The sequence below is a fragment of the Prunus persica genome, chromosome G7 (genome assembly GCF_000346465.2).
Source record: "Prunus persica cultivar Lovell chromosome G7, Prunus_persica_NCBIv2, whole genome shotgun sequence".
Classification (NCBI taxonomy): Eukaryota; Viridiplantae; Streptophyta; class Magnoliopsida; order Rosales; family Rosaceae; genus Prunus; species Prunus persica.
The window spans coordinates 8378984-8388919 of NC_034015.1; the positions used below are offsets into that span (position 1 = coordinate 8378984).

General features: G+C 35.0%; 1 long non-coding RNA gene across 3 annotated transcripts; it reads right to left on the reverse strand.

The window, feature by feature from the left end:
* LOC109950461 lies at nt 5250-7993 on the reverse strand. Of its 3 annotated transcripts, XR_002272681.1 has the most exons (3): nt 7556-7993; nt 6410-7109; nt 5250-6302 (listed from the first exon to the last, which is right to left on the reverse strand). It is a non-coding gene; the product is annotated as an uncharacterized LOC109950461 (long non-coding RNA). The 3 variants fall into 3 exon arrangements; XR_002272680.1 differs by having other exon boundaries at nt 6410-7993; XR_002272682.1 differs by lacking the exon at nt 6410-7109 and having other exon boundaries at nt 7556-7989.

Sequence of the window (9936 nt, forward strand, 5' to 3'; positions counted from 1 at the left end):
CAGTGTCTTGGGTTGCCATTACCATTTCAAAGATTGTATTGCTAAATCTGTAAGTGTATGGTTCAAATGTGATGCTCATGATTGGTATTGGTTGCTATGGTTGCCATAACTGCTATATATTGGTGGCTCTGGCTAATGATTCAGGAAAAGAGCAATTAAGAAAAGTGCATTTTTGTTACACTGAAATATATGTTTTGAGATACCATCACAGTGTTTAAATAATCTCTCTCTACCTCCCTCGCATTTGCAGGAAGGGGTATGCTCACTTGGACTTTTCATGCATACTTGGTGAGATTCTCACCTTCTTCTGAGAGCCTAATATTTAGGGGCTAACATTTGTGTACTCTACAAGTTAAAATTGAGCTAAACGTATTACAAAATATTTTAGGTAAAGTGTTTTCTTTGCTTCTGTTTCTTTTTTGAGATCTTATTTCTTATTTATGTGACATGGAGTCTTGGTTAGAGAAAATAGATTATATGACATTTAATTTTCTATAGCTTTTAGGTAGTAGTAGATTATCCGTATTGTCATGCAAATGAACACACACAAAAAAGAGGCCCTCTAGCCAAAAAGAGGAAATTTGGTGATCTTTGCATACATTATAAGAGTGTGATCCAATGAGCCTTCTGGTAAAAACAACAAAGTTAAAAACCAAAAGAAGGGCGGAATGCAATTGCATATTGTAAACTAAGAATTGCAAACAGACATTACGAAATTGCATACATATATATGCAATTGCATATTGTAAAATGAGAATTGCACATAGATGCTACGAAATTGCATACAGGTTTATGCATATGCATATTATAAACTGAGAATTGCACACATGTGCTATCAAATATGCGATATATGCCCAAAAACCATTAAACATGGCTAAATTGTTGATTTAGTCCTTGAACTTGTACCCAATTTTCAATTTATCTCATGACATTTTTTTTATAAAATTAAGGATATGAATTTGTCTTTATCGCCAATATCTTCCCTGCCGTTTAATTACCTAACATTTCGTCCAATCTGTCATTAAATATGAGGGAAAATGGGTCATTTCATACGTTAAACATAATTGAATTATGTAAAATAAGATAATATGAAAGGATGTTAAATATATGCCATAAAGCCAAACATGTGATGTTGCTTTCTTTTCTGGATATTTCACCATCATTTATGGGTAAAATCGTTGTTTTCAACTATGATATTTAGTCTAAAATCATAATAGCACAATAATACTTGGAATATGGTTCGTATCAGGGCTATGCAATGAGACTCGATATAAGAAGACTTCTCATACTTTCACTTCATGTCATAAACATTCATGATCATATATTATCAATTGGATTGGGCATTGATCATAATCGAAAGAGTCCAATTTTCTTTTTCGTCAATTCAATGTGGCTTAATCAATCGACCATTAAGTAATAATTTTTGTTGAAAGTTTTTAAATTTATATTTGTATCAACAATCATATGTTTGATATTATTGATTTTTTTCAATTAACAATGTTGTAATAATTGGAGACAATCAACAAAGTTCAATTTTATTCCCAATAGTTCATTGGGTTAAATTAGTAGTAAATCACGAAAGTTATATTGAGTAATTTATGCCAACAAACCTACCTAACGAAAGCTAAGTGACTCGTTCGTCGGGTAAATGATGTTGCCCATTGACCACATTACCCAACGAACTCCATGATTTACTCAACAAACAAGGTATTTTACTTCGAGGAAGTAAGGGGTGCATTCGTTGATTAAAATTGGACCCAACTAACTTACTTTTTCAAACAAACGGGCTATTTGTTCACGTAAACGCAGGAGTTGTGTTCGTTGAGTAAAGTTGCCCGTTCCCCGAAAAAAAGGGCAAAACTAACTTACTTTTTCAAACAAACGGGCTAGTTGTTCATGTAAACGCAGGGATTACGTTCTTTGAGTAAAGTTGCTCCTTCTCCGGAAAAATTGGCCCAACTAACTTACTTTTTCAAACAAACTGGCTTTTTGTTCATGCGAACGCAATGGGTTGCGTTCGTTAAGTAAACTTGTCCGTTTCCTGAAAAAATGGGCCCAACTAACTTACTTTTTCAAACAAATGGGCTATTTGTTCATGCAAACGTAGGGGTTGCATTTGTTAAGAAAAGTTGCCCGTTCCCCGGAAAAATTGGCCAAACTAACTTAATTTTTCAAACAAACGGGCTATTTGTTCACGTAAACGTAGAGGTTGCGTTTGTTGGGTAAAGTTGCCCATTCCCCTGAAAAATGGGCCCAACTATCTTACTTTTTCAAACAAACGGGTTATTTGTTCACTGGAACACTGGGGTTGCGTTCGTTGAGTCAAGTTTCCCGTTCTTCGGAAAAATGGGCCAAATGAACTTACTTTTTCAAACAAATGGACTATTTGTTCATGCAAACGCAATGGTTTGCGTTCGTTGAGTAAAGCTGACTATTCTCCAGAAAAATGGGTCCAACTAACTTACTTTTTCAAACAAACATGCCATTTGTTCACGGTAACGCAGGGGTTGCGTTCGTTGAGAAAAGTTGTCTGTTCCCCAAAAAAAGGGTTCAACTAACTTACTTTTGCAAACAAACGGGTTATTTGTTCACGTGAACGCTGGGGTTGCGTTCGTTGAGTAAAGTTGCCCGTTCTTCGGAAAAATGGACCAAATGAACTTACTTTTTCAAACAAATGGGCTATTTGTTCATGCGAACGCAATGGTTTGCGTTCGTTGAGTAAAGCTGCCTATTCTCCAGAAAAATGGGTCCAACTAACTTACTTTTTCAAACAAACATGCCATTTGTTCACGGTAACGCAGGGGTTGCGTTCGTTGAGAAAAGTTGTCTATTCCCCAAAAAAAGGGCTCAACTAACTTACTTCTTCAAACAAACATGCTATTTGTTCACGCGAACGCAGGGATTGCGTTTGTTGAGTAAAGTTGTCCGTTCCCTGAAAAAATGTACCCCACTGACTTACTTTTTCAAATAAACGGGATATTTATTCACTCGAATGCAAAGAGTGCCTTTGTTAAGTAAATTTACCTGTTCCCCTGGAAAATGGACCCTACTAACTTAGTTTTCCAAACAAAGGGGCTATTTGTTCAAGCGAATGCAGGGAGTGCATTCGTTCAGAAAATAAAAGTTGACAAGAAAGAAGAAGACATGAATGGGTGTTTTGTTTTGAGTTGAAGAAATTATTATTATTATTTTTTAAGGAAAAAACGTATGGGTGTGATATATACTATTGTTAGTTTAATTGGATCTATCCCCTTATATTTTTCACGTGCTTCTTTTTAAAACTATTTAAAATTTTGTTCTTATAATAAAAAGAGAATAAAATTACAAATATATTCACATAACTAAGACTCAAACCTAGACCTTGTACCAAAGGATATGCACTAGAAACCAAATCCACTAAATAAAATTTTGTGTCAATGTGCGGCACGTTGGAGTATATATACAGTTGTTATAATATTAATATATATTATATAAAGTAAAAGAAATTCGGAGGTCCTAAAAAATTAGGAGCCCTATGCAGTGGCACCACTTGCATCATGCCAGGGCCGCTCCTGCCTACTAGTTCGGTTAATCCTAATTTTTAATACAATCATTGATAATGTACATAACATTTATGAATATTTTACACCAAAATTACGTATTTCAATGCTTATATTTGTCATTTTTGTTGATTTTTTCCCGATACCTAAAACGATAACGATATATTCCTCGAAATTTCCGTAAATTGGAGGCCCTATATTATCTGCACGACCGATATTTTAATCCTTGACCTTACCTTTGTGAGGTGCAGAAATTAGACCCGGCAATATTGCACACGACCCGTTAACATGACACGAATTCGCATCAAATTATCAATATTTGGGTTGAACTTAATGGGTCGGGTTAAAAACGAGTGAACCCATTAAGCTAACGAGTCGTGTCGGGTCAATTTGCGAATATTGCATCCACCCGTTAAGGAGAGTAATTCTGTATTTTTTTAAAATCTATATTTTTTAAATATCTCATATCCCCAACATCATGCCTTTTTAAAAAAATAAAATAAAATTCTTTCTTATTTTCCTTCTCTCTCTCTCTCTCTCTCTCTCTCTCTCTCTCTCTCTCTCTCTCTCTCTCTCTCTCTCTCTCTCTCTCTCTCTAATATTATTTTTCCTTCATTCCACTTCCTCTCTTCGTCGACTTTCTCATCTCCCCCTCTCTTTTTTTCTCTTCTCTACATCCCTCAATCTCTCACTTTTTTCCTGTTCTTCTCCCCTTTCGGAAATTGTCCATCTCTCTCCCCTCCATTTTTTTTCTTCTCTTCTTCTCTCCCTTTTTTTCTTCTTCTTCTTCTTCTTATTCTCTCCATCTCTTTCTTTTCTCTCCATTTTTTTCTTCTCTTCTTCTCTCCCTCCCTTTATTTTTTTTTAAATTATATATAAATAATCTAATCAACCAACATTTTGCTTCTCTTGTTTTATCATTATGCAAGACTAATCCTGAACTTGTAGATTTTTGGATGGTGTTTATGAAAGATGAAAATTGGGAGAAAAAGGGCAGAGATAGGGGGTTGCTAACTCGTTTTGGGATATATATATATATATATATTTCCTAGTTTATTCTTAACGGGTTGTGTTTGGGTCTGGTATTTCTCACCTGTTAGCTTAACGGGTCGTGTCGTGTCGTGTCAACCCATTAAATTAACGGGATAACACGAACATGACCCCAAATCCATTTGCCAGGTCTAGCAGAAAGTGGATTCATCACTATCCATGTTAAGGGTAATGATTAAAATATCGATCTCGAGTATAAGAACCTGAAAACCATTTGAGTTCCAAAAACTTGAAAAAGTTTCACTTGCTTATTAAATCTACACTAGTTTGTCTACTTCGAGAAAGCACGAGAGTGAAATTTGTTTGTACAAATGATAATAATTGCATATATAGGGTCAACTATTGCATAAATGGTATGCAATTGCATATCCTGGTTTACAAAAGTCATTAAAAATGAATTTTATTCAAGTTTAGGCTTTAAAGAGACTGCGCAATTGCACGTCCCATGATACAAAAACTAGACAGCGGTGTACAATTACCCTTTCCTCCATCTGTTTTGTTTGTAATCAATCAACAACCAACATAACCAATGGGGCATTGGTTAATTTATGTTAATTCACTTCTGCAAAGCTTCATAACTCATTCAGTAGCAAAACCAAGCTAAACCTAATAATAAAATAAATATTAAAAAATAAATTGAAAATTGAAATTGCAAACTAATTAAAATAAATATAATTACATACAACCTGCAAATCTATCCATTGTAACATGATATTTAAATCACAATAAAAATTACATTTAAAACTAAAAATACTCAAAATGAACTAAGTTATCTAGCACTTAGAAGATCACGAGCAATTAGAAGATCACGAGCAACACAGTATAAGAAAACCTTTATGGGAAATCCATCCTTACTATATGGCACTTTATGGGAACAACATATGGCGCATAACCATTTTCTCAAGTCCTCACTATATGGCACTTTATGGGAACAATGGTTGTGGTTCATTAAAAGCAGAAGACATCAGAGTAAGAAATAAATAAAACTTCACAATTGAAAATCACCCTCATGATGTTACTCTGACATTACTTGATTACAAGATGTGGATGAAGCGTTCGTGAATTGTTACATGAAAGAGTATCACTTGCGTACTTAAACCCTTTCCAAACATCCTATACATATCATGCATTTATCTGATACATCTCACATGGGAAAGCATGAACTCATTATAACACAATAGATTTCTACATGCCTATCCATGGAAACTATCCAACACCAATCCAGATTACCTGTTTATATACCACCTGTGATACAGTTTTTTGAAATCAAGAGCACACCAACATTACTTAATTGTCAACTCCAAATAAAAGAAAATCATAGAGCGTTTCGGTACACGGTACACTATCCACTAGAAGATCTGTAGATTGATAAATTAACCGTCCACAAATGCCAAAACATCATGTAAGACCTAATATATTTTTAAAAAATAATTGAACCTGACATAAATAATTAAAAAGGTTTTACCAGTCACTTGTAGGTGCCAACATGGAAATTAAATTGAGAGCATGGAACTTAAGGCACTCAACAACTTGGGTTGTGTTTTAACTAGGCAACAATAGATGTTTGATACCACAGTTGAAGAAAACTATGAGCTTTTAAGAAGTGAGCAAGAGAAAAAATAGAAGTAGCCTTACACTGTCTTGAACCATATCCTGCCTTGCCCACCACAGAAAAGCACCCACACCAACAATTGCTACAAGCACTGCAAGGAGCTGGATGTGGAAAGGCATCAATTTCATTAGAGATATAATCCTACATGCTGATGTCAGAGTCAAAAATAAAAATGATTATATTAGAAACAAAAATAGTATAAAACTACCTGTTTTTTTTTTCAGAAATGTAAAGGAACGAAGATTTGTGAGAAGAACCCCAAATCAGTTGCTAAATGAAAGAGAGTACCCCAAATGGAAACAATTGCATCCAAAATCCAACCAAGCTGCCTCTAGCAGTAGCTCCGTCATCTTTCCCACCACCACCTCCACCACCATTAAACCCAAACCCCTGATTGAACCTCACCACAACCTCTCTTTTCATCTTCTTCTTCTTCTTCTTCTCTTTCTTCTTCTCTAACTGGTATCTCAATGCTCTATTTTCTTTGATGACTAAGATGAATGAATTTTTTTTACAATAAAATGAAATCTTACGCTACGATTAAAAAAATCTAATTTAATAGATTAGAGAACCTCATATTAATTTTTATTTTAAAAAAAGGACAAGGGAAAATTTGAAGGAAGAAAAATTTACAAAACCCAAACTTGTTGCTCTAAATAAATTAAAAAATAAGAGAGAAAAAACAAAGAAACAACAACGAAGAGAAGCCAGATGCGTGGGAACTAAAATCTCCCAGCCAGATGCATGTGAATTGAAATTGAATTTGAATGGTGATGGGGTATTGTCTTTGTCCCCAACGTTGATGGTCAAGCTTTGGCCTGAAATTTTGTTGTACCACGTGAAAGTGATGAGGAGCTGCTTCTGGGTGAGAGTTTGGCTCTGTCTGCCCACTTTCCCTTTCTCTGTCTCTACAATTCTCACCAAGCAAGAGACCCTCAAAGAAGAATCCACAAAACAGCACACAATCTCTCATTTCAACATTACTTAAATTCACACACAAGCATGCACAGAGTTCTTTTTCTAAACATTTCTACTCAACTTGCGAACTATTTCAATAACAGAAAGCTGAAGATTTAGTAGATGAAACGCAGCAATTTATTTCCCAGAATTAGAAAACAATGCAATAAATCCATGAAAATGAAAAGTAATCTATAAATTAGTAAAAAGGTCCCATTTGAGATGATGGATTCATATTTTCCTCAACATGAACACTCTAAATATTTCTCATAATTATCAAATTGACCAACTCACAATTCTCAAATTCCATTTGATTGCTTAATGAATTTCCAATCCCAATACCTTAAATTTATCACAAAAGCCAAAATGAACAAGCAATAGAGAGATAATAACATACGGGCAATAGGAATTGGAGAAGATGGCAATCTTGTTGAGTAGATGACGTTTTGTACGAACGCCGAAGGCGAAGTCGAAGCCTCCACGACGATGACGTTTCCCAACAATATCAGCGCCGCCGCCGCTGCTGCCGTGAACGCAGCACCACCCAACAACTCTAACGCATCTTCACACGACGACACAACGATCGCAGGTCCGAAAGGCCGATGCAGCTCTGAGACGATTCAAGCGAGTCCGACCCGTCCTCTGCCACCGGTTTGCGCCGTCGAGACTATCCAGCTCCACAATACAGAGGAGTAGGATGAGCGACAGTTCAGAGCAAGTTGAAGAACGAGCGCGTGGTTTTGTTTTCCTTCTTTTAACCTGTTACCCAAAACAGCCGGTTCCTATTGTTTTTAAAAAAACATCACGTGCCTATCATGTGAGCGGCTGTACCTATACGCCGATGCACCACAGACGAACTCTTGGTTTCTTTGTAAACTGGGCTAAAAAGGGTTTGAGCTGGATACATGTAAATATATAAAAATATGCATATATGGATAAGTGAGTTCAAATAAAAGGGGGCTGGAACATCAAGATAAGCGGCCTGGCTGAGAGGGCTTTGTTGGAAGCTTAATATTATATATGTAAATGCGAATGATGTGGCCAGATCTTTAGTTTTGAGCAGATAGGGCACATGGGTTTCTTTGCAAATTGGGCTGCATGTTTTTGGTTGGAGTCCAATATATATATGAACGAATGAATGCAAGTTGCTGTTGTAGTCTTTTGGGGTTGGTAGATTGAGCTGGAGGGTGTGCAGGACAAAAGACTAATTGTCTTATATATATTTATATATAAATAATATATATAGATGTGGCTGGAGCCTTTGAAGCTCTTGCAAATCTGTGATGGTCTGTTGAGTTTTAAGCCCTCTGTATATTATTTTATGCTTATATATATATTTGGAATTTAATAAATATTATATGGGTAACAATACAAGAGAAATCGGATGCCCAAGTTTAAGCCAACAATTTAAGTTGTGAAGACCCGTATTTTAAAATATATATATAAATATATTAGTTATATTTATATGTAATTATCTTGGTACGTATATGTAAATATTGTTGCTATACTTTTATATTAATTATTATAGATACTATCATAATAATACTTATATATATTTTTATATTTATGATAATATTTAGTTTCTTTGATTATTAAATAAATATATAAAGAAGTTTGTTATCCTTGTGTCGTTCACTTTATGCATGTTAAATGGCTATAAGTTCAAAGGTGTAGTAATCCTATAACAATTGCAACACCTCGTGCTATAAATTTTATACCTGGCAGTTTTATATTCATTACATGTATTGTCACCTTGAGTTTATCTATTTACTCTGCAGAGCATGAGACACCTCATGCTATTTTGGGTTGCTGGTAGCCTTATCTTGTTAATATCATGCCAAATCGACAACATGTTATTTTGTTAGCAACCGACTTTTCTTTACTATAAATATGGCATTCTACAATTGAAATGAGAGTAAGAAGTGAGAGAGAGTAAGAGAGAAAGAAGGTGAGAGAGTGGTAATGAAATTCTTGGAGGAGATATAGGGCTTAGTTTGTATTTTCTTAAATTGGAGCAATGCTTTGGAATTAAGGTAGAGATTTCTTGGGGCCTTTACAGAAGATTGATTTAATTAAATTTCGTGAGCTTTATATTATGTGTGATATTATAACGGATGTTCTTGATATATGATATTTACATATTGTGAACTATTTGAATAATGTTGGCATAATTATATATACATTGGTGATGTTTTAAATGGTTACATCGTTGTGAGATACATGAGATATGTGAAAAGGCATAATTATATAATGTGATGGAAATTGGTTGGAGTTGTTGGAAAAGAGGGTAATGGAAATAGTCTTTTGTGTAGTTGAGTCTAACTCTTGGCAGGTACCAGGTCTCAGGGATCCCATAGTACACATGATTTTTATTGGGTGATTCCGGATTGGCAAAAGGGAGTTAGACAAGATGACTAACAAAAAGGAAATCATGGGATAATTGAGATGTGTGTTAGTTTATATAATGGGGCATTCAGAATCACAGTGGTAAAATGCATGGTATGGGACATGCAGATTTGCTTGCCCTATTATATAGATTAACGGGTTGGGTAGAATTGAAGTTCATTCATGCATTATTATTAATGTGATATTTGGCTGTGTGATTGCATGTCACTTAATTTAGTTATATCAATCTACTGTGGTATGGTCTCATGTTCTTACTGAGCTGTGGTTGCTCACCCCTCACTTTGTTTAATTTTTCAGATGAATTAGTGGGCAAGAAAATGAGTAAATCAGTTGAGGCTGAATTAGATGAGAGTAATAGAGATGTATTTATTT